The 26,924-nt window shown below is 26.5% G+C and overlaps 1 long non-coding RNA gene across 1 annotated transcript in view; it reads left to right on the plus strand.

Moving 5' to 3' along the window:
* Positions 1 to 26,591, plus strand: part of LOC147816659 (uncharacterized) — a 39,013-nt gene extending 12,422 nt beyond the window's left edge. The window contains exons 4-8 of the long non-coding RNA XR_015435785.1: positions 6,824 to 6,961; positions 8,461 to 8,517; positions 18,122 to 18,180; positions 24,634 to 24,771; positions 26,271 to 26,591. This is a non-coding gene — a long non-coding RNA (uncharacterized LOC147816659). The remainder of the gene's footprint in view (positions 1 to 6,823; positions 6,962 to 8,460; positions 8,518 to 18,121; positions 18,181 to 24,633; positions 24,772 to 26,270) is intronic.
* The last annotated feature ends 333 nt before the right edge of the window (positions 26,592 to 26,924 follow it).

Raw genomic sequence — 26,924 nt, forward strand, 5'->3', positions numbered from 1 at the left:
AAATATGGTAAAAAGAATGAGTAAAGTGCGCGTCAAAATGCATTTTGAAAGTAAACTTATAACTATAATAAAAAGTATAGTCAAATCTGAAACAAAATTCGTGTAAAGTAAACCGTATATTATGAAGTAGATAGTAAAGAAAAATAAAGTAGAAAAAAAATTGTTGTGTAAATTAAATTATGCAGCAAACATTTATATATTAAGCTTAAATTAACGCGTAAAATGTTAGGTGTAAAGCAGGGATGGGCAAACTTTTTTGGTCGAGGGCAGAAAATCAAAAAAAAAAATGTTTGATGGGCCAGGTAAAAAATTCAAAATGTAAAAAAAAAGAAGAAAAAAAGCGATATACAAGTTTTAATTTAAATATTTAGTGAGATGAAGGAAATTGCGATTTCATATATTAAGGTTCGAAGTGAGATGTGCTTATTTTAAGGAACAAGGCTCTAAATGCTTTTCTGTTAGTCTACTTCTGAAATGATTTTTTCTAAGGTTCACAGTTGAAAACGCTTGTTCACATATATAAAGCAAACATAGCTGGTAGGGTTAGACGTTGGGTAGGAGTCAGACTAAGAGAGATACCTAGAAGAAGGAAAACTCCGATCCAAACCCGTACCCAGCTTCCCCCAAACCCGTACTTCATGTTAGGAGCGGCTTGGATGTCTGAGGAACTAAGACAGTCTTTTATCTCCGGGTGCTCCAGTCTTCGGACAAACAGAAGCTGCAAATTACCTTACCATGAACCAGTTGACCAATGTCTTTTGTACCACCATCTCCCGCCTAGCTACCGGCCATCTTAAAGGTTTTCTATTTTCCGAAGGAACTAAAATCTATCCCATCTGCCCTAAATGTCATCTACGCCGGGCATCCGCCGATCATATCCTGAACCGTTGGTCTTCTCTGGGAAGACATTTACTCTACTCCTCTTTTGGTATTTGATTTTCTTCACGTCAACGGGTTCATAGATCTGGTCAGGCCAGAAGAGGATAAGCAACAACAGCAAACATAGCACTGATTTTCTGGGCATGAAATATTAAATTTTGGAAACTAGCTTTTGGTAATGATTTGCAAAACTTTGGCATATTTAGAAACAACTGCTTCAGATGATTGTTAGATTGCCCGCTCGTTGGAGCGTAAATTGCGCAGTATGCCAAATGTGAAGTACAATTTACCTATATTAGATTCCATAAGTCAGCTCCTCGAGAAAGACAAACGCTAGTTGGAGCCAATCTACGGCTATTCTATAAAGAACTTCTGCTTTCAACATTTTACCAGTTGAAACTGTGTGTGCTAACTATTTTCATCAATTTATGTTTTTCAGAACAAAAATAGAGAAAGTAAAAATGTCATCAGTACTTTGTTAAAAAAGGAAAAACAGAAATTATTTTAAACATAGTCGAAATAAAAATTCTATCCGCGGGCCGGATGAAATCTTCCGGTGGGCCAAACCTGGCCCGCGGGCCGTAGTTTGCACATCCCTGGTGTAAAGAGTAAAATATAAAATGAAAAAGAGCTAAAGCAAATAGTTGAAGGTAAAGTAAATTGAAGCGTCAAATATGAAGTAAAGCGTAAAACATAAAGTAAAAAATGTAAAGAATAAAAAAAATAGTTAATATAATTATAGCACAAAGTTATTAGCAAAATGAGGAATATATTATAATAGAAAGAAAAGCGTTTAGTATGCAGTCAAGTTTAAAGAGAAAAATATAAAATATTGTATAAATTAAAACGTTAATTATTGTATAAGGTAAAGTGACACGTGACGTATAAAGTGAAGTATGTAGTATATCATCAAACTTATTGTTAAGTATAAAATAACGAGTAATATATAAAGTCAAAAGCACTGTGTAGTAAAATATAAAATAAAAAGCGAAGTATTTTATAGAATAATTTAAAGCTTAACATTTCAAATAAAACGTAAAATAAGAAATTAGCGAACTAAAAAGGAAAAGTAAAGCATAAAATATAAAGTGAAGCATAAAGTTAAGAGTGGTAAAATGCAAAGTATAAAAAAAAGTATTAAGTAAAGCGGAAAGTCAGAAGTATAGCAGAAAGTATAATCAAATGTAAAATGTAGTGAAAAGTAAAATGTGTAGTGAAGAAGATATCTAAATATATCAATAAATTATAAAGTGAAATTGTCAAGTAAACTAAGCATAAAGTAATGTTTCAAGTAAAGTATAATATTAAGTATAAACTGAAGGGTAAAATGTTTAATACAGAAAAAGCGCATGAGATAAAACGTAACGTAAAAATTTTAAACTAAAAAACTAAAGAGTATAGTAAAATATAAAATAAAAGCGTAAAAAAAGTCGCAAATAATAAAGGAAGAGCGTAAAAAAGTCGCACATTATAAAGTAATATGCATATAAAGTTAAGCATAAAATTAAACATATTAGAGAAAAAAAATTTATGTTAAGTAAATACGTAAATTAAACTTTAAAAATACGTAAAATATAAAGTGTCAAGTAAAGAATAAAATATAAAGTAAAGGAAAAAGTGAAGCATAAGGTAAAGTAAAAAGTGTGAAACAAAGCAATTAAAAAGTTTTAAAAATATAGAGCGTAAAATAGGGTAAGGTGTGAAATACAAAGTTAAGTGTAAAACATAATGCATAAACTGAAGTATAAAGAATGTAAAGTATGAGATATAAAGTACCAAAAAAAGTGTATTAATAAAAGCATAAAGCGCGTAAAAAAGCAAATGCGTAAAAGAAATTTCTAGAAAAATAAAGTAAAAGATATAGTATTCCTCGGATGCCCCCTGACGGGAGCGGGACGGGGTGAAGCTTTGATATAGTATGCTTTAATTTACACCCTTTTTTTGAATAACTAATGCGGAAAAGTAAAAGAAAAGAAAAGTAACGCATAAAGTGTGGAGTAAAGCAAGGCAGCATAATGAGCGTAAAAGCGTTAAAGTAACAAATTAGAAAACTATACAAGAAAAAGTAACGCATAAGAAATGTAACCCGTATTTTACAATAATATAAAAAGAACGTGTATGCCGTGTAATTTATAAGAAAGGAATGCGTTACATTTGCGCGGTACATTTTTCTTTATAAAACAAATTTTTGTTTTTAAATGCACAAAATATAATATTGCTTGAGAGAAAAAATAATTCGTAAAAAAAATTAGTAAAATTAACGCGTAAGAAAATAAAACGTGTAAAAGTGTAAAGGTAGCAAATGTAAACGCAAGAATGTAACTCATAATAAGAAGTAACTCTTAATTTACAACATCGTGTAAAAGGAACTCGTAGCAACGCAAAAAAAAAAAAAAAACAAAAAAAAAAATGCATAAGAAAAGTAACGCGTGAAATATAAATGCGAATAAGAGTAACGTGTGCAAAAATTAACGCGCGAAATTAATGCATAAGGAAATAAATGCAATGCATAAGAATAAAAATTAACTCACGAAGAAAATTGAAATAGAAAGTGAAATATGGGTAAATTGAGCATGAACAGAAGTAAAGCGTATAAATGATCAAAATTGCGTAAAAGTAAAGCTTAAAAATATACACGAAAAAATAATGCGTAAGGTAAATATTTGTCGAAAATGTAATGCATAAGGTTTGGCGGAAATAATTTGAATAAGAAAAGAAAACTCTCAATGGTAACTCAGTAAGAGAATTAACGAATGAAATATAATAACGTGTAAAGAAAATCATAAGAAAAGTGACACATAAAAGTAGCGAATTAGAAAAGTTTTACTAAATTAAGTTTGCCGAAAAGAATGAAAACTGCAGCACAAGAAAATTAAAAATAAGTATATATAAAAAAGTGATCCCGTGTACTGTAAAGAATAAAGAAAAATTAACGCCTAAATACAGCTATAATGTTACAATTTATAACACACAAAAAATTAATAAAATATTCCGTGCGCGAAATAAAATATGTGTAGAAGTTAAAATTACTCGTAGGAAAAGTAAAATTACACGGGACGAAAAGTAACGCATAAAGATAGTAACATGTAAAGCATAGTATCTCTCAAAACACTAAACGCAAAAAAAAAAAAAAAAAAAAACGAAAGTAATTTGCAAGAAAAGTAAATGTGTTAACGAAACACATAAAGCATTACACACAAAAGTAGAGAATAAAATAATATGTGTGTGAAAATTAAAGCAGAAAATAAATAAAGCATGATAAAAGTAAACGTTAAAGTATCACATGAAATATAAATAAACTAAAACGTAAAATTAACACATAAGAAAAATGCTAAAAAATAAATGCAAGAAAATAAAGTAAGTGCATAAATGTAAAGTATAGATAAAAGTAAGCATAATACTTAAAGTAACATGCTTAAGAAATTCTTAAAGCAAAAGCAACGCATAAAAAATAAAACGCACAAAGAAAGAAAAGCAACGCTAGAAATATAACAATATGAAAGTGTAACGCGTGCGAAAATTAACGCATAAAATTAATACGTAACCAAAAGACAAATATAATCATAAATATAAAAAGTAACGCATAAATAAAAGTAGGGTATAAAATGAAATGTGGGTAAACTGAAGCATACGGAAAAGTAAAGCTTTAAAATGGTGAAAAAATTCATTGCCGCCTAAATATAATGCGTAAAAATATGCATGAAACTGTAATGCACAAAAAAAATGCTTTAAGAAAATCTAAGAAGGTTTCGCTGAACGAATCAAAACTACTATACAAGAAAAGTAAAAGTAACACATTAAAAAGCAATCGTGTAAAATTTAAAGAAAACTAACACATAAAATATAATGGATAAATAAATCAAGAAAAAAGAAAGGTAAGATTGATAATAAGAAAGCCTAAAAAAAATAAGTAAAACAACCGAATTATAAAGGTAAAAGTGTAACTAGTGAATAAGAAAAGTAAATGCGAAAATGTAACGCATGAAAAAATGTTACTTGTAATTTAATATAACGTATAAAAATCGTGCAAACGTAACGCGTAAAATAAAATATTTTGCGAAGTAAAAATGTAAAAGAAAATTGATGAAGTAAATGCAACGCATAAGTAAAGTGAAGCAAAAGAACAGTTAAGTTTAAAGTATAGTATAAAGAGTTTATTTTAAGCATGAGGGAAAGTAAAGCGTAAATATAGCACATAAGAAAAGTGAACGTCCGAAGAAACGTATAAAAGGCGAACGAATGAATGAAAAGTATTGCAAAATAAAAATTATAACGTAAAACAGAATTAAAGGTGCAAAATATAATAATGTAAAACTTGAACGATAAAGTAAAGAATTGTAACGTCACATATAAAGTAAATTGTAAAATAAGAAGTTTGAGAAGTAAAAAATAAAGCTAAGTGTAAAATAAGAAGTGAAGCCTAAAGCAAAAAAGGATTAAGTGCCAAGCAAAAAAATTGCTTTATTAAGCACAGAATAAAGCTTCAAGTCGCAAGTATAGTCCAAATTATGATCAAATGTAAAAGATAATAAAAAGTAGTTTGGTCAATATAATATAGCAGAATAATGAAGTATAAAGTCAAAGCGTCAAGTAAACTAAGCGCAAAAAAAAGTTTGAAGAAAAGTCGAATGTGAAGCATAAATTAAAGCGTAAATGTACAGTAAAGAAAAAAAAGCGAATCAGATGAAACGTAACGTAAAAAACCTTAACAAAAACTAAAGCGTATAGTAGAATGTAAAGTCAAGCAAAAGTATAAAGAAAGTCATAAAATATGAAGTACAGCGTAAATTTATATATGTGTTAAATTGTAAGCAGAGTGAAACATAGTATAAATTAAATTATACTGCAATTTAAAGTATAAATGAAGAAAGTAGATCAAAAGTAAAAGAAACCCGTAATGAAATCAATGCACAAAGAAAAGTAATCGTAAAACATAAATATACTTATAACACATAAATCACTAATAAGTATTGCACGTAGATAAAACGCTTGAAGAACAGTACCGCATAAAATATAACGTCTAAAATCAAGCGTTAAAATACACGTATATTCGGTAAATGTTACGAGTCAAAAAAAATTTCTATTACAATATAACGTGTAAAAGAAACACATAAGAAAAATAACGCTTATATAAAATAAACGCATTAAAGTGAAAGAAAGCGTAAAGTATAGTGTAACACAACACATGAAAGTAAACTATAAAAGCCGCGTATAAATAAAAGTAATACAAAAATGCAATGCATATAACGATTAAAAGTGAAGCACAAGAAAAACAAACGTGAAAAAGTAACACATAAGTAAAGTCCATGTAATGCATTATATAAAAGTAATACATAAAATACCGCAATAAATTTATTATGGATTTAAGGTTACGCATAAAAGATTAAATGCGTAAGCGCTGCGGATAAATCAATATAAAGTAAAATGTATGTAAATTAACACATCAATAAAAATAAACCGCAAAATAGATGCATGAAAGTAAACGCATAAAAGAACCGTATTAGTGAGAGAAAAAAAGTAAAATTATAAAAAGTAAATTCTTTGACACGTAACATAAGTTGTTCCACGTATAAAAATAGTACATAAAAGTAACGACTTAAAAAAAGTAACGCACTAAACGGGTAAAAGAAACACTTATAAATGTAATGCGTAAAACTTACTTACGCAGAAAAAAAGTAGATGCGTAAAAGTTCATGTCATTTTTTTTTTAATGGTGGTATTTTCCTATTGAACTTGTTTTACAGTGTTTAATTTATTAAAACCGTTTTTACTATTATGTGTTCCTGTTCATTTTCTTCCTATCGTTTGTTTTTGAATGCTTCTTACATTTTATTTTAATTTTGAAACATTTAAATTTTCTAAGACTGCTTTCTATCTTTTGCGAAATTAATGATATTTAACAAACTATGCTATTTTTTCAATACAACATGTTTTCGTTTTTTAGGATAATTTTGCATAGCACTAGGATAGATAAGGGTTCGTTTGGATGATTCAGTCACGGTTAATTGATGTAGAACTGCCGAACTTATTTGGAAGCGGATTTATAAAATTCAAAAAATTTCTGAGATTTGAAGATTTTGCTGTAAGTAAAATATATTTGTTTCTTCTCATTTTTTCGATAACTGCACTTTTCAACACTTTATGTTAAAAATTAAATGTTGATAATATTTGCACTTAGAAACAATATATATATATGCATGCTAAGTGCAAATATTATCAACATTTATTGTTGAGTGTTGAAAAGATAGCCCTTCAAAAGAAGAGGAAAAAAAATTCGGTTTTAAAGATAAATACTATATTCCAAAAAACTTTGCAAATATTGCCGTGGTCGTTTGGTTTATATTTTCGCTGGGGGAAAGTGAGCAATAAATTTTAGTTTAATATTTTTAAAATAAAGCTGTTAAAACGTGAAACTTTCTTTTAAATTTTTTTTCAAAGCAACGTGGTTTCGAAAAATATTTAACAGCTGAAAATATTAATTATATGATTGCAATATTAAAATATTCAGTGTATTCACCACTGAACCAAGGCAGCAAATGTGGTAAAATATTTTAATTTGATAATTTTAAATAGAACCTTTTCTAAAATGTTTGGCTCCCTTATTATAGATAAAAGTAGCTGGGATGAAAATCGTGCAGACACCATTCAAACATTTCTTAAGTTAATAATATTGGATAAGCAATTAATACAATATAAACTTCTTAACTGCAATCTTTTCTGGTATTAAAATTTCTGAGTCTGCTATTTAACATTCAGATTTAACTCTCTTCATTTACGAATGAAAAGAAAACAATTATAAATTTCTAATTTTGATTGTTCCTTAAAATTCAAAATTATGCATTTCTAATTGTAATGATTAACATGCTTGATTTCTTTATAAATCTCTTCATAATAAACAACAAATATTTTAAACATCCAACATCTTTACAAATAACTTTAAACTCCTGAAACGGAAACATTTCTATTGATATGGAATCGTTCAAATAAAGCCTGTTTTTCAGTTTTAGTCTTCCTCTCTCTCCTTGTCAGCAAGAATAAGCAAACCGCATCGTCTGCTTACGTAAGAAAGTAACAACGCACTAACTAGTTCTACTTTTTAACTTTTCTCGAAGTAATTTAATTTTAGAATTTCATTTAATTAAATAATAGTAGATAAAAAGTATAGTAAATCAAAAAATAGTAGATATTTCAATTATTTTTTTAAAATATTGAAAAGAACATTTTAAAAGAATATATTTTTTTTTTCAAATGGCTAAACTTCGTAAAATCTGAAACACATAAAAACAATTTTTGTCCAAAATTTTCCCTTCTCCAAAATTTTTTTTGAAATTGTTTCAAGTGTAATTTTCTCCAAATTATAATTTTTTTCTTTTAAAAAATCAACTTGAAATTATTATGTGACTCAAATGACATACGTAAGTATTGCTTCCATCCTGCCTGCCCATTCGCCAACAATTATAAGCAAATTAAAAAATCTCATCCCCGCTATGACCTTAAGTAATGTTTGAACGGTTTGAGTAATGTTTATCGTGTTGCAAAAATATTTATTTAATTTTAATCAATATGTGGTATTTTTTTCAGCTTTCGAAATCTTTATGAAACATAAATCCAACCAAGAGGCGTCATAGTTTTTTAAAGGTAAGTCATATAAACACTCAAAGGATTTAATAATCACCCTATTCATGTTAATCAGCATTTATATAAATTACGCGAATTAAGAATTTATATAAAAGCGCAAAATATATAAAATAAAAAGCGAAAATGAAAATACATTCAAGAATTAGTGTAAATATTATATTTGTCGAAAGCTCAAGCAATAAAATAATCGTTTTCGTTCATAACTGTTCGACACTTTCTAATTAGGGTAAAACAAACTCTTCCTTTAACAAAAGGTTTTTATAAGGGGTGAAAATTCTCGATACATAATAAATTGAAACGATTAATTTAAAACTTAAATTTGCTGAACTACAGGTAATCCTTGTTTATTCTGCTAAGGTCCTAAAATACGGTAAAAATAAAATTATATATTGTAAAATAAACTCAATAATGTTTTTGTTCATAAACAGTTATGTCGATTTTGCTTTGTCATAACTTCTTTTTTTACTTAAAAAAATTCAATTAACGAATTAAAGATATAAATGTTTCATTAAATCGTTCTGATAATAAAAGGGGGTATTATCCAAATTAAAGGTGTAGTTAAGCATAAAATAAAATTTAGAAAAATTAAAATTTTGTAGAGTAATGCATTGAATATAAAGTTAAGCAAAGTGTAAAATTTAAAAAAAAAAACCTATATGTTGTGTAAAGCGCAAAATATATAAAATAAAAAGTGAAATATTTAATTAAGAAATTTGAAAAGTAAAAAAAAAAAGCGTAAAACAAAAATTAGAATTATATTAGAGAATAAGTATGGTACAAAGTTAAGTATCAGTTAAAGTAAAAGCGTAAAGTAAACTAAGCATAAATATTAGTGTTACGCTAAGAGAAAGATATAAAGTAAAGAAAAAATTAAATTAAAAAATAAAGTCAAGCGTAAAGTATAAAAGTTTAAAGAGTAAAGAATAGTAGAAAATATAATGTAAAGTGTTAAATAAAAAGTAAAATGTTAGCGTTGCATGTAAAGTAAAGCGTAAAGAAGTTTTGCAGCAAAAAAAGAGTGGAGCTTAATGTACAGTAATATAGTAAAAAGAAAAAGTAAAGTGCACGTCGAAATACTTTTCCAAAGTAAAGTAATAACTAAAGTAAACTAATTGCTAAAGTAAAAATTATAGTCAAATTTGAAACAAAATGCGTGTAAAGTCGAAAGTATTGTAAAGTAAACCTATAAAGTAGATAATAAAGAAGAATAAAGTAGAAAATAAATTGTAGTTTAAATGAAATTATAAAGTGAATGTGAAGTGAATTAAGCTAATTAACGCTTAAAATCTAAAGTGGTAAGTAAAGAGTAAAATACAAAATGAAAAAAAAAGGTAAAGCAAAAAGTTAGAAGGTAAAGTAAATTACAGTGTCAAATATAAAGTAAAGCGTAAAACGTACAGTAAAAAAAATGTGTACTGACAAAAGTGTAATGAATAAAAATCAGTTAATATAACTGTAGCAGAACGTTATATTTAAATAAAGTATAAATAATAACAGAAAGAAAAGTGTTTAATATGAAGACAAGCTTAAAGAAAAATAATTTAATATTGTGTTAATTAAAAAGCTGATTATTGTTTAAGGTAAAATGAAACGTGGCTTTAAACTAAGCTTTAAAAAAACATTAAATATAAAGTAAAAAGTAAAGAAAATAAGTAGTTAAAGTTAAACAAAGTAAAGTGAAAGGTAAAAAAAAAGTAACTAAAGCAAAAAGCATAAAATTAAAATAAAGCGGAAAATTTTGAACGAAGTTTAAAATATATAATTATAAAAATTAAAATATAAAAGTGTAGAGAGAAAATATAAAGTATAGTGTAAAGTTATAGTAAAGCGTAAAATCTAAAGTAGAGTATAGCAAAATGCATTTCAAGAAAAGTGAAATATGTATAAAATAAGGTAAAAAATGAATTAAAGTCTAAAATAAGAAAAAATTGTAGAGGATATGGTTAAATAACAAGTTAAGCTTTACTTAAAGTATATAAAAATGAATGATATTAAGATTAAAGTAAAGTTAAGAGAAAAGCCTAAATTAAATGTGTGTAAAAAAGGATATTTTAATGTCATTTGAAGTAAATAAAATATTGTATGTAAATAAAATATTGTGTATAGAAAACTAAACATATCCCAAACAAAACTAAATATAGTATAAAGAAAACTAAAGCGCAAAATATAAAATAACGCATTTGGAAAGTAAAACTACATGATATGAAAAACAACGCGTAAAAGATGGTAACTTGGAAAGCAGAGTATGTAATAAAACTACTAAAGTATGTACGATAAGTACGTAACACTAAAAAGTGAAATGATGTGTAAAAATGTAATAAAAAAATTATCTGTGTAAACTAAAGCATAAAGTAAAATAATGTGAGAAAGTAAAATTATTGCATAAAAATGAAAACGTGTAAAACAAATATAAAATAGTAACGAGTCTTTAAGCATAAAGAAAAGTAACGCTTAAATGGTGAAGTAACACATAAGAAAAGAAAACGCGTTAAATATAGAAAAGCCTAAAGTAGAGGCGCAGAGCAACACGTAAAAATAAATGTAAGGCATAACGAAAAGCTACCTTCATAAATCGCAAAAGTAAATAAAATTCAGGCGTAAAGAAAAAGTAAAACATAAAAAATACGTTGTATAATTTAAGAAAAAAAACTCATACATGTAAAGTATAAAGAAAAAAAATTTTAAAGTAACGCGGAAAAGTAGAACTAGCGTATGTATAAAGTAAACGCATAAGATATAAACGCGTGAAAGTAGTTGAAACTCGTAAGAAATGTAAATGTGTAAAAGAAAAGTTAACGATAAAGTAGCGTATAAAAAAGTAAATGAGTTAAAGTAACGCATAAAGAGTGATTGCATAAAAGAATAAGAGAAGTTAATCATAAAGAAATCTAACGCATAAAATATATTAACGAGTAGAAGTAACCAATAAGTAGAACTGACTCGTAAAATTTCATAAGCGTAAAATTAAGAAGACAAAGTAATTGATAAGAAAAATAAAATGCTTAAGAAATATAGCATAAAATATGCGCATAATAAAAGTAGATGCTTAAAAGTAACGTATTAAGAAAAGTATTCGCTTAGAAGTAACGAATAAAGAAATGTGTCGAGTAATAGGCATAAAAATCCTGAACACGTTCAAGTTGCCAGTAAGAAAAATAGAGAATGAAGAAAAATAACGCTTAATATACATACCCTCCAACTGCTACGGAATTTCCGTAGTTTCAGAAATCTTCTTTTCAGACGGTAGCAAAATTAATGTCTTAATATTTAAAAAAAAATTAATTTTTGCGTAACTTGTCCACTATTACTTAAAAAGTGCAGGCCATATGGCTAGATTCTTAAGTTCTGATAAAAGTTTTGTAAGAGATCCATTTGCTTTAAAAATTTCTACTTTGGTTCGCTACCACTAGAAAGAATTATTTTCAAAATCCTCATAAGTTGGAGGGTATGAATATATGATAGCATGTAAAAGCAATGCGTGAAAAAAAGCAAATCGTAATATATAATAGCGAAAAAAAGTAAGGTATTCATAGAAATTATGCGCAAAAGCAACAAATAACCCATAAACGAATTAAATGCGTAAAGTAACTGCATAATAAAAGTTAAGGCGTAAAAATCATCACATAAAAATCAGGCATAAGAATAGTAAAGTGTCAAATATAAAGTATAGTAGTGCGTATTTTAAGCAAACGGAAAAAGCGTAAAAACGAATGAAGCGCCTGAAAGTAACGCGCGAAAGAAAATCAAAGCATAAAAGATTATAAAGCGTAAAATATATATTAATGCGAAAAAGTAAAAGTGATACGCAAGAAAAATAAACTCGTTAAACTAATACATCAGGAAAAGCATATAAAATAAAAAGTATGTAAGCATAAAAGAAACGTCCTAGAATATTTGTAATTCATAATAAAAGTTATCATTTAAAGGTATTGCAAAAATAATTGTAAAAATCTGATTAATATCACATAAAGAAATATTACGCATAAAATATAAAAACGCATAAATTTAAATCGTAAAGTAAAAGTAACACATTTCAAAGTAAATGCTTAAATGTAACGTATAAAGAAAAGCAAATATAGCGCGAATAAAGTAAAAACGTAAAATATAATTGCACGTAAAAATAACACATACGAAAAGTAAGTGCATAAAAGTTATGTATAAGAAAGAAGAATGAGAAAAAGAAATGTAACCCATGAAATATAATAACGCGTAAAAATAGTGTACAACCTGCTTACGTCTGAAAGTTAAAATAACGCTTACGAAAAGTAAAATGAGAAATAACGCTTGCGATAAGTAAACGCATTAAAAAAACCGACGTAAAACATATAATTAAAATTATTTAAAATAAAGCATAGTAAAAGTAACGAAGAAGAAACGAAAGAAAGGCTTGTTAAAGCAAAGCGTGAAAAAGTAATGCAAAAGAAAAAAATCCACAACAAAGGTTATCATAAAATATAAAGTAATAATTGTGCTATTTAAATCGCAGAAAAATAATGCGTGAGGAATAATAAGCAAGGAGTAACGCATAGAAACTCTGAAAAATAATAAGTAAGGAGTAACACATAAAAAAGTTAAGCGATATAAAAACGTGCAAGTGTAACTCATACATAGAACTAATGCATTAAAGAAACAAGTATAAGAAAAAGTAACACGTAAGCAAAATAAACGCGTGAAATTGCTGCATAATAAAAGTAAGTTCGTAAATGTAAGAAAGGAAAAGCAAAAAAGCAACGCATAATGGAAAGTCACTCTTAATTTACAACAACGTGGAACTCGTGTGCCACTTAAATAAAACGCATAAGAAAAGTAACGCGTGAAATATAACTACGCGTAAAAGTAACATGTGCAAAAATTCGCTCGTGAAATTAATACATAAGTAAAGTAACGCATAAGGAAACAAAATGTAATGCATAAGAACAAAAATTAGCATTTAAAAGAAAGTAAAATATATGTGAATTGAGTATAAGGAGAAGCAAAGAGTAAAAATGATGCAAAAATTGGTTTAAAGTAACTTCTAAAAATATGCACCCAAAAGTAATGCATAAAAAAAAATTAAAGGAAGTTTTGACGAAAATAATGGAAAAAACTGTAAAGAGAATATTAACATGGGAGATAGGTAAATTCTCAAAGGCAAGTTAGTAAGAAAAGTAAGGAGTAAAATATAACAACGCGTAAAAGTAAAACATGAAAAGTGACACATAAAAGTAGCTAATTAGAAAAGTACCCGCGTTTTTTCTAAAGGAAGTTTGCCGGAAAGAATGAAAACTTCAGCGCAAGTAAAGTAAAACTAAGTCAAAATAAAGTGATCGTGTAAATTATGAAAAATAAGTAGGGAAAATTTACCAATAAATAGATCTAATGAACAAAAAAAATTAACTCTTAAAATATAACGCATAGAAAAGAATTACGCAAAATAAAATATAATGTGTAAAAGTGAAAATAAGTCATAAGAAAAATAAAATGTCACGAAAAGTAACGTGCTAAGAGAGACAGAGTAACTCATAACGCACAAAGCAAAGAAGTAAAGCGAATGCACAAGAAAAATGAGTTAAAGTAACATATAAAGAAAGGTAGAGAATAAAATATCAAATAATATGTGTGTGTAAATTAAAGCAGAAAAAAAATAAAGAATGATAGAAGTATACGGTCAAATTATCACATAAAATATAATAAAATCACATTGACCAAGAAAATCATAAAATAAACGAAACATAGAATAAAAAGTGTGTAAACCTTGCATAAAATTAAGAAAAAATCTACAAATGAATATATTATGCGAATCATAAAATAAAGCTCAAAGTATATAATAATGCGTAAAGTATGTAATAAATTGCAAAATATATTGAAAAGAATTTGTGAAGAGGAGGCAGTAAAATAAAATATAATTGAAAGTAAAGCATAGTATAAAATAGAACATAAAGTAAAAGCGGATTGTGAATCATAAAATGCAAAATTTAGCGAAAAGTAAAAAATTTTTAAACTAAAAGTACTGTAAAATAAATCTTGTAAAGTATGTCATACTGTAAATTGAAGTATGAAGTAAAGATGTGACAAAGCTTAAAATAACGCATAAAATCAGTAAAAGATTTAAATAAAAAAAGTGAAATATTTTGCCGAAATAGTAATGTAAATTGGAAGATGAAGCAGTACACGAGGAATAAACTACAGAGGCAAATATGGAGAATGCTTAGAACATAAAATGTAACGCAAAGTATTAAATATAAATTGAAGAGTAAAATGTATAGCATAAAGTGAAACACAAGGTATAACTTAAAACCTGAAGTATTAAGTGAAGGGTTTAAAAATTTAACGTAGAGTATAAAATAAAGATTAAAGTAAATTATCCAGTAACATCAAGTAAAGTGTGAAGTAAACTAAAGCGTAAAGTATAAAATTATGTATAAGGTAAAGTTTAAATTAAAAATAGAATAATGTAAAGCGAAGCGTAAAACATAGTCGTAAAGAATGAAGTATAGTTAATAAAAATAAAGCAGAAAGTTGAATGTGATGTAAAGAATGAGGTAAAACGTGAACTACAATGTAAAGCGTAAAATTAAAGGAAAAGTATTGTAACGTAACATAAAAAGTAAAATAAGAAATTTGAAAAGTAAAAAATAAGAAGTGAAGACAAAATTATAAAAGGATTAAGCGCGAAATGAAAAAAAATGACTTTATTAACCACAGAATAAAGCTGCAAGCTGGAAGTATACTGCAAAGTATGATTAAGTAAAAGATAGTAAAAAGTAGTTTGGTAACTATAATATAGCAGAATAATGAAGTATAAAGTCGAAATATCAAGTAAACTAAGCATAAAAAAATTCTAGAAAAGTAGAAAGCGAAGACTAAATTAAAGCGTAAATATATAGTAAAGAAAAAAAAGCTAATAAAATGAAACGTAATGTAAAAAATGTAAACAATAAAGCTAAAGTGTGTAAAGTCAAGCAAAAGTATAAAGAAAGGTGTAAAATATAAATCACAGAGTAAATTTATTTATGTGTTAAATTGTTAGCTAAGTGAAACATAGTATAAAGTAAATTATTCTGTAATTTTAAGTATAAAGTAAATACTTACGCTAAGCTTTAAGTAGCGTGTGCCATTAAAGCAGAACGTAAAATGGAAGGTAAAATAAAAAGTAAAGCGTAAAAAATAAAGTTGAGTATTAAGCAGAAAATGTTATGGGCAAAATATACAAAAGTGTGTAAAATATAAATTAACGATATAAAAAAGCAAAGTTAAAAGGGTTTCTAAAATGTATGTCAAATTAAGTAAAAAGTGTATTAGTTAAAGCGTGTAAAAAATTGTGAAATATAATGTAAAATAAGTTAAGTAGACACTAATGAGTTAAGACCAAAGTAAAGTATCTAATAAATTGAATGTGCGTCAAAAAAAGTAAATTATAATTTAATATTAAGTGAAGTATGAAGTTAACGAAAGCGTGAAACATAAAAAAATAAAAATAGATCCCAATTGAGATATTTAAACAAGTAAAAGGCAGTGTAAAAGTCAGATAATAAAAGGTATATAAGGATCAGGTTTGAAACAACAGTGAGTTTAAAAACAACAGTGTAAGACAGGTAAACAATAAAAGTGAGAGAAGAGTTAAAACCCTAAAATGGCCGATGGTCCATACAGTAAAACCTACTGAAAAACAAACCCTATAATAAAAATTTATACAGAGTGGAGTGGAGGTTATTTAAGATTATTTAGTGACAGCAGGTCTTTGAGTGATGTTTTAATTACTTCATTAATGATCATCTTTCATCCTTTACTTACAAATATTTGTTGCTCGGTTATACTATCGAAGTCTTTTCGGAATGTTCAGAAGCGTGTACATTTATATAATAAGTGACTAATCGTTTGGATTTCATTGCAATTGGAGCATTTATCGTCTTTTTGAAAAAAGTTTCTTTGATACATACCGAACATTCAGTGCCCCGTTAAAAATTGATTGTAATAAAAGTTTGTCTGCAGTCTAGTAACCGATGGTGTTTTTATAAATTTGTAAGTTTGACTTGGAGCGACGAGAGGGAATCTGAGTAGATGGTTGCTTCGTCTATGGCATTAAGATTTAACCATTGTAGCGCTGAGTTGACGCAGCACCTCCTAGATAATAAAGGCCTTAGCACGGGTTACCATAAATATCCTTTAGTAGTCCAAACGTAATGACATATTTCGTATTTTCAACTTACTAAATTGATCCGTGCTGAGGCCTTCCATCTTCTAGGAGGTGTTGGTTGATGGCTTAATGAGTCTTTTCGATTATAAATGGCATATGATCCAAATTAAAAGTTTAGTTAAATCATAAATTAAAAATTATATTAGAGAATAAGTATACTAAAAAATAAAGTAAAAGAGTAAATTAAGAAGTATGAAATGTTAAGCAAAATTAAGATATTAAGTAAAGAAAAAATTAAATTAAAAAATAAAGGTCAAGTTTAGAAGTAAAGCGTAGTGTAAAAGATGAAAAGTATGAAAAGTAAATAATAGTAGAAAATATAGTGTAAAGTGTTAAATAAAAAGTATAATATAATGTAACTTATGAAATAGTGTATGGCGTAAAATGATAGCGCCACGTGTAAAGCAAAGCTTTGAAGAAGTTTTAAAGCATATATATATATATATATATATATATATATATATATATATATATATATATATATATATATATATATATATATATATAAGATAAAAATCGTCCAGAAACCTTTAAAACGTTACTAAAGTTAATAATATTGGATGAACAATTAATACAATATAAACATATTAACTGCAATTTTTTTTAGGATTAAAATTTTTGAGTCTGCTATTAAAAATTAAGATTTAACTATCTTCATTTACGAATGAAGTGAAATTAGTTTTAAATTTCTAATTTTAATTATTTATTAAAATTAAAAAGTAATTATGCATTTCTAAATTCAATGATTAAAATGCTTGATTTCTTTATAAATTTCTTCATAATTAACAACAAATATTTTAGACATCCTAAAACGAAAATATGTATGTTTACATGAGGTCGTTCATATAAAGCCTTTTTTTTTCGTTTTAGTCTCCCTTTCTCAGCAAGAATAAGCAAATCACATCCTCTGCTTACATAAGAAAGTAACAACACACCTCTTTGCTCTAAATTTAACTTTTCCTGAAGTAACCTAATTTTAGAATTTCATTTAAATAAATAATGTAAGTTGTCAAAAAAAAAGAAACGTCGGTGTTGTAATTCATTATATACAATTTTGAGAAGAATATTTTTAAAGAATCTTTGCTGTTTTTCTAAAAATGGCTAAAATTCTTGAACTCTGAAACACATAAAAAACAATTTTTGACCCAATTTTTTCTTTCTCCAAAATTTTATTTAAAATTTGAAATTTTTTTAAGCGCAATTTTTTTCAAATTTTAATTTTTTTCATTTAAAAGAACAACTTGAAATTATTATAGAAAATGACTTGCGTAAGCATTGCTCGCATCCTGCCTGCGCCTTGTCAACAAATGAAAGAAAATTCAAAAACCTCATCCCCGTTATGTCCTTAAGTAATATTTGAACGGCCCCTATTATCGTGTTGCAAAGATATTTATGTAATTTTAATCAATAATGTGGTATTTTTTTCAGCTTTCAAAATGTTTGGGAAACATTAATCCAACCAAGAGAAATCATAGTTTTTTTTTAAGGTAAGTCATAGGATTTAATAATCTTCGTGTGTTCCTTAAATGAAAATGCATTCAAGAATTAGCGTAAACATTATATTTGTCAAAAACTCTAACAATAAAATAATCGTTTTCATAAAAACGGTTTGGCACCTTCTGATTAGGTTAAAAACCGCTTTTCTTCCGCGATACGAATTAATTGAAATGATTAATTTATCTTCTACAAGCGTTCAAAATCTTGACGTAGACTGGCAAAAAATTGATTGAAATTTATTTAATGAATTATAGGAAACAATGTTAACTATCACGTCCTGATAGAAAACGGTGTTTTCTGATAACGGAAATAAAACCATCTGGAACTGAATCCTTTGTAGCAAAAGTAAATAAATGTTTACTGAAATATCTCAAGTAATTATCCAGTTAAAATAGTTTATGGGTAAATCTCAAAATTTAAAAACTTAAATTTGTTGAACTTAAGGAAAACCTTGTTCATTCTTGCTATGGAAGTGTTCTACTATGGAGAATAAGTGTACTGAAAATAAAGTAAAAGAGTAAAATAAGAAGAATGAAGTGTTAAGCAAAATTAAGATATAAAGTAAAGAAAAAATTAAATTAAAAATTAAGGTCAAGTTTAAAAGTAAAGCGTAGTGTAATAGTAGAAAATATAGTGTAAAGTGTTAAATAATAAGTATAATATAATGTAACGCATGAAATAATGTAAGGCGTAAAATGTTAGCGTCACGTGTAAAGTAAAGCGTAAAGAAGTTTTAAATAAAAAAAAAAGTGTGGAGCATAAATTAAAAAGGGTATAAAGCGTGTAAAATATAGATATATATATTATGTAAGAAATAAAATAAAGAGTGGAGTGTAAAGTAATGGATAAAGTAGAAAGTATAATGAAATTTAAAATATAGTAAAAAGAATGAGTAAAGTGCGCGTCAAAATGCATTTCGAAAGTAAACTAATAACTAAAATAAAAAGTATAGTCAAATCTGAAACAAAATTCGTGTAAAGTAAACCGCATATTATGAAGTAGATAGTAAAGAAAAATAAAGTAGAAAATAAATTGTTGTGTAAATTAAATTATGCAGCAAACATTTATATATTAAGCTTAAATTAACGCGTAAAATGTTAGGTGTAAAGAGTAAAATATAAAATGAAAAAAAAGCTAAAGCAAATAGTTGAAGGTAAAGTAAATTGAAGCGTCAAATATGAAGTAAAGCGTAAAACATAAAGTATAAAATGTAAAGAATAAAAAAATAGTTAATTTAAATATAGCACAAAGTTATTAGTAAAATGAGGAATATATTATAATAGAAAGAAAAGCATTTAGTATGCAGTCAAGTTTAAAGAGAAATATATAAAATATTTTAAAAATTAAAACGTTAATTATTGTATAAGGTAAAGTGACACGTGACGTATAAAGTGAAGTATGCAGTATATCATCACACTTATTGTTAAGTATAAAATAAAGAGTAATATATAAAGTAAAAAGCACTGTGTAGTAAAATATAAAATAAAAAGCGAAGTATTTTATAGAATAATTTAAAGCTTAACATTCCAAATAAAACGTAAAATAAGAAATTAGCGAAGTAAAAAGGAAAAGTAAAGCATAAAATATAAAGTGAAGCATAAAGTTAAGAGTGGTAAAATGCAAAGTATAAAAAAAAAGTATTAAGTAAAGCGGAAAGTCAGAAGTATAGCAGAAAGTATAATCAAATGTAAAATGTAGTGAAAGGTAAAATGTGTAGTGAAGAAGATATCTAAATATATCAATAAATTATAAAGTGAAATTGTCAAGTAAACTAAGCATAAAGTAATGTTTCAAGTAAAGTATAATATTAAGTATAAACTGAAGGGTAAAATGTTTAATACAGAAAAAGCGCATGAGATAAAACGTAACGTAAAAATTTTAAACTAAAAAACTAAAGAGTATAGTAAAATATAAAATAAAAGCGTAAAAAAAGTCGCAAATAATAAAGGAAGAGCGTAAAAAAGTCGCACATTATAAAGTAATATGCATATAAAGTTAAGCATAAAATTAAACATATTAGAGAAAAAAAATTTATGTTAAGTAAATACGTAAATTAAACTTTAAAAATACGTAAAATATAAAGTGTCAAGTAAAGAATAAAATATAAAGTAAAGGAAAAAGTGAAGCATAAGGTAAAGTAAAAAGTGTGAAACAAAGCAATTAAAAAGTTTAAAAAATATAGAGCGTAAAATAGGGTAAGGTGTGAAATACAAAGTTAAGTGTAAAACATAATGCATAAATTGAAGTATAAAGAATGTAAAGTATGAGATATAAAGTACCTAAAAAAGTGTATTAATAAAAGCATAAAACGCGTAAAAAAGCAAATGCGTAAAAGAAATTTCTAGAAAAATAAAGTAAAAGATATAGTATTCCACGGATGCCCCCTGACGGGAGCGGGACGGGGTGAAGCTTTGATATAGTATGCTTTAATTTACACCCTTTTATTTTAATAACTAATGCGGAAAAGTAAAAGAAAAGAAAAAAAACGCATAAAGTGTGGAGTAAAGCAAGACAGCATAATGAGCGTAAAAGCGTTAAAGTAACAAATTAGAAAACTATACAAGAAAAAGTAACGCATAAGAAATGTAATCCGTATTTTACAATAATATAAAAAGAACGTGTATGCCGTGTAATTCATAAGAAAGGAATGCGTTACATTTGCGCGGTACATTTTTCTTTATAAAACAAATTTTTGTTTTTAAATGCACAAAATATAATATTGCTTGAGAGAAAAAATAATTCGTAAAAAAAATTAGTAAAATTAACGCGTAAGAAAATAAAACGTGTAAAAGTGTAAAGGTAGCAAATGTAAACGCAAGAATGTAACTCATAATAAGAAGTAACTCTTAATTTACAACATCGTGTAAAAGGAACTCGTAGCAACGCAAAAAAAAAAAAAAATGCATAAGAAAAGTAACGCGTGAAATATAAATGCGAATAAGAGTAACGTGTGCAAAAATTAACGCGCGAAATTAATGCATAAGGAAATAAATGTAATGCATAAGAATAAAAATTAACTCACGAAGAAAATTTAAATAGAAAGTGAAATATGGGTAAATTGAGCATGAACAGAAGTAAAGCGTATAAATGATCAAAATTGCGTAAAAGTAAAGCTTAAAAATATACACGAAAAAGTAATGCGTAAGGTAAATATTTGTCGAAAATTTAATGCATAAGGTTTGGCGGAAATAATTTGAATAAGAAAAGAAAACTCTCAAAGGTAACTCAGTAAGAGAAGTAACGAGTGAAATATAATAACGTGTAAAGAAAATCATTAGAAAAGTGACACATAAAAGTAGCGAATTAGAAAAGTTTTACTAAATTAAGTTTGCCGAAAAGAATGAAAACTGCAGCACAAGAAAATTAAAAATAAGTCATAAGAAAGTGATCCCGTGAATTGTAAAGAATTAAGAAAAATTAACGCCTAAATACAGCTATAATGTTACAGTTTATAACACACAAAAAATTAATAAAATATTCCGTGCGCGAAATAAAATATGTGTAGAAGTTAAAATAACTCGTAGGAAAAGTACAATTACACGGGACGAAAAGTAGCGCATAAAGATAGTAACATGTAAAGCATAGTATCTCTCAAAACACTAAACGCAAAAAAAAAAAAAAAAAAAAAAAAAAAAATTTAAAGTAATTTGCAAGAAAAGTAAATGTGTTAACGAAACACATAAAGCATTACATATAATAATATTTGTGTGATAATAATATGTGTGTGAAAATTAAAGCAGAAAATAAATAAAGCATGATAAAAGTAAACGTGTTAAAGTATCACATGAAATATAAATAAACTAAAACGTAAAATTAACACGTAAGAAAAATGCTAAAAAATAAATGCAAGAAAATAAAGTAAGTGCATAAATGTAAAGTATAGATAAAAGTAAGCATAATACTTAAAGTAACATGCTTAAGAAATTCTTAAAGCAAAAGCAACGCATAAAAAATAAAACGCACAAAGAAAGAAAAGCAACGCTAGAAATATAACAATATGAAAGTGTAACGCGTGCGAAAATTAACGCATAAAATTAATACGTAACCAAAAGACAAATATAATCATAAATATAAAAAGTAACGCATAAATAAAAGTAGGGTATAAAATGAAATGTGGGTAAACTGAAGCATACGGAAAAGTAAAGCTTTAAAATGGTGAAAAAATTCATTGCCGCCTAAATATAATGCGTAAAAATATGCATGAAACTGTAATGCACAAAAAAAATGCTTTAAGAAAATCTAAGAAGGTTTCGCTGAACGAATCAAAACTACTATACAAGAAAAGTAAAAGTAACACATTAAAAAGCAATCGTGTAAAATTTAAAGAAAACTAACACATAAAATATAATGGATAAATAAATCAAGAAAAAAGAAAGGTAAGATTGATAATAAGAAAGCCTAAAAAAAATAAGTAAAACAACCGAATTATAAAGGTAAAAGTGTAACTAGTGAATAAGAAAAGTAAATGCGAAAATGTAACGCATGAAAAAATGTTACTTGTAATTTAATATAACGTATAAAAATCGTGCAAACGTAACGCGTAAAATAAAATATTTTGCGAAGTAAAAATGTAAAAGAAAATTGATGAAGTAAATGCAACGCATAAGTAAAGTGAAGCAAAAGAACAGTTAAGTTTAAAGTATAGTATAAAGAGTTTATTTTAAGCATGAGGGAAAGTAAAGCGTAAATATAGCACATAAGAAAAGTGAACGTCCGAAGAAACGTATAAAAGGCGAACGAATGAATGAAAAGTATTGCAAAATAAAAATTATAACGTAAAACAGAATTAAAGGTGCAAAATATAATAATGTAAAACTTGAACGATAAAGTAAAGAATTGTAACGTCACATATAAAGTAAATTGTAAAATAAGAAGTTTGAGAAGTAAAAAATAAAGCTAAGTGTAAAATAAGAAGTGAAGCCTAAAGCAAAAAAGGATTAAGTGCCAAGCAAAAAAATTGCTTTATTAAGCACAGAATAAAGCTTCAAGTCGCAAGTATAGTCCAAATTATGATCAAATGTAAAAGATAATAAAAAGTAGTTTGGTCAATATAATATAGCAGAATAATGAAGTATAAAGTCAAAGCGTCAAGTAAACTAAGCGCAAAAAAAAGTTTGAAGAAAAGTCGAATGTGAAGCATAAATTAAAGCGTAAATGTACAGTAAAGAAAAAAAAGCGAATCAGATGAAACGTAACGTAAAAAACCTTAACAAAAACTAAAGCGTATAGTAGAATGTAAAGTCAAGCAAAAGTATAAAGAAAGTCATAAAATATGAAGTACAGCGTAAATTTATATATGTGTTAAATTGTAAGCAGAGTGAAACATAGTATAAATTAAATTATACTGCAATTTAAAGTATAAATGAAGAAAGTAGATCAAAAGTAAAAGAAACCCGTAATGAAATCAATGCACAAAGAAAAGTAATCGTAAAACATAAATATACTTATAACACATAAATCACTAATAAGTATTGCACGTAGATAAAACGCTTGAAGAACAGTACCGCATAAAATATAACGTCTAAAATCAAGCGTTAAAATACACGTATATTCGGTAAATGTTACGAGTCAAAAAAAATTTCTATTACAATATAACGTGTAAAAGAAACACATAAGAAAAATAACGCTTATATAAAATAAACGCATTAAAGTGAAAGAAAGCGTAAAGTATAGTGTAACACAACACATGAAAGTAAACTATAAAAGCCGCGTATAAATAAAAGTAATACAAAAATGCAATGCATATAACGATTAAAAGTGAAGCACAAGAAAAACAAACGTGAAAAAGTAACACATAAGTAAAGTCCATGTAATGCATTATATAAAAGTAATACATAAAATACCGCAATAAATTTATTATGGATTTAAGGTTACGCATAAAAGATTAAATGCGTAAGCGCTGCGGATAAATCAATATAAAGTAAAATGTATGTAAATTAACACATCAATAAAAATAAACCGCAAAATAGATGCATGAAAGTAAACGCATAAAAGAACCGTATTAGTGAGAGAAAAAAAGTAAAATTATAAAAAGTAAATTCTTTGACACGTAACATAAGTTGTTCCACGTATAAATAGTACATAAAAGTAACGACTTAAAAAAAGTAACGCACTAAACGGGTAAAAGAAACACTTATAAATGTAATGCGTAAAACTTACTTACGCAGAAAAAAAGTAGATGCGTAAAAGTTCATGTCATTTTTTTTTTAATGGTGGTATTTTCCTATTGAACTTGTTTTACAGTGTTTAATTTATTAAAACCGTTTTTACTATTATGTGTTCCTGTTCATTTTCTTCCTATCGTTTGTTTTTGAATGCTTCTTACATTTTATTTTAATTTTGAAACATTTAAATTTTCTAAGACTGCTTTCTATCTTTTGCGAAATTAATGATATTTAACAAACTATGCTATTTTTTCAATACAACATGTTTTCGTTTTTTAGGATAATTTTGCATAGCACTAGGATAGATAAGGGTTCGTTTGGATGATTCAGTCACGGTTAATTGATGTAGAACTGCCGAACTTATTTGGAAGCGGATTTATAAAATTCAAAAAATTTCTGAGATTTGAAGATTTTGCTGTAAGTAAAATATATTTGTTTCTTCTCATTTTTTCGATAACTGCACTTTTCAACACTTTATGTTAAAAATTAAATGTTGATAATATTTGCACTTAGAAACAATATATATATATGCATGCTAAGTGCAAATATTATCAACATTTATTGTTGAGTGTTGAAAAGATAGCCCTTCAAAAGAAGAGGAAAAAAAATTCGGTTTTAAAGATAAATACTATATTCCAAAAAACTTTGCAAATATTGCCGTGGTCGTTTGGTTTATATTTTCGCTGGGGGAAAGTGAGCAATAAATTTTAGTTTAATATTTTTAAAATAAAGCTGTTAAAACGTGAAACTTTCTTTTAAATTTTTTTTCAAAGCAACGTGGTTTCGAAAAATATTTAACAGCTGAAAATATTAATTATATGATTGCAATATTAAAATATTCAGTGTATTCACCACTGAACCAAGGCAGCAAATGTGGTAAAATATTTTAATTTGATAATTTTAAATAGAACCTTTTCTAAAATGTTTGGCTCCCTTATTATAGATAAAAGTAGCTGGGATGAAAATCGTGCAGACACCATTCAAACATTTCTTAAGTTAATAATATTGGATAAGCAATTAATACAATATAAACTTCTTAACTGCAATCTTTTCTGGTATTAAAATTTCTGAGTCTGCTATTTAACATTCAGATTTAACTCTCTTCATTTACGAATGAAAAGAAAACAATTATAAATTTCTAATTTTGATTGTTCCTTAAAATTCAAAATTATGCATTTCTAATTGTAATGATTAACATGCTTGATTTCTTTATAAATCTCTTCATAATAAACAACAAATATTTTAAACATCCAACATCTTTACAAATAACTTTAAACTCCTGAAACGGAAACATTTCTATTGATATGGAATCGTTCAAATAAAGCCTGTTTTTCAGTTTTAGTCTTCCTCTCTCTCCTTGTCAGCAAGAATAAGCAAACCGCATCGTCTGCTTACGTAAGAAAGTAACAACGCACTAACTAGTTCTACTTTTTAACTTTTCTCGAAGTAATTTAATTTTAGAATTTCATTTAATTAAATAATAGTAGATAAAAAGTATAGTAAATCAAAAAATAGTAGATATTTCAATTATTTTTTTAAAATATTGAAAAGAACATTTTAAAAGAATATATTTTTTTTTTCAAATGGCTAAACTTCGTAAAATCTGAAACACATAAAAACAATTTTTGTCCAAAATTTTCCCTTCTCCAAAATTTTTTTTGAAATTGTTTCAAGTGTAATTTTCTCCAAATTATAATTTTTTTCTTTTAAAAAATCAACTTGAAATTATTATGTGACTCAAATGACATACGTAAGTATTGCTTCCATCCTGCCTGCCCATTCGCCAACAATTATAAGCAAATTAAAAAATCTCATCCCCGCTATGACCTTAAGTAATGTTTGAACGGTTTGAGTAATGTTTATCGTGTTGCAAAAATATTTATTTAATTTTAATCAATATGTGGTATTTTTTTCAGCTTTCGAAATCTTTATGAAACATAAATCCAACCAAGAGGCGTCATAGTTTTTTAAAGGTAAGTCATATAAACACTCAAAGGATTTAATAATCACCCTATTCATGTTAATCAGCATTTATATAAATTACGCGAATTAAGAATTTATATAAAAGCGCAAAATATATAAAATAAAAAGCGAAAATGAAAATACATTCAAGAATTAGTGTAAATATTATATTTGTCGAAAGCTCAAGCAATAAAATAATCGTTTTCGTTCATAACTGTTCGACACTTTCTAATTAGGGTAAAACAAACTCTTCCTTTAACAAAAGGTTTTTATAAGGGGTGAAAATTCTCGATACATAATAAATTGAAACGATTAATTTAAAACTTAAATTTGCTGAACTACAGGTAATCCTTGTTTATTCTGCTAAGGTCCTAAAATACGGTAAAAATAAAATTATATATTGTAAAATAAACTCAATAATGTTTTTGTTCATAAACAGTTATGTCGATTTTGCTTTGTCATAACTTCTTTTTTTACTTAAAAAAATTCAATTAACGAATTAAAGATATAAATGTTTCATTAAATCGTTCTGATAATAAAAGGGGGTATTATCCAAATTAAAGGTGTAGTTAAGCATAAAATAAAATTTAGAAAAATTAAAATTTTGT

Source organism: Parasteatoda tepidariorum, chromosome 1 (genome assembly GCF_982258835.1).
Source record: "Parasteatoda tepidariorum strain Cologne lab strain chromosome 1, Ptep-v5.0, whole genome shotgun sequence".
NCBI classification, from domain to species: domain Eukaryota; kingdom Metazoa; phylum Arthropoda; class Arachnida; order Araneae; family Theridiidae; genus Parasteatoda; species Parasteatoda tepidariorum.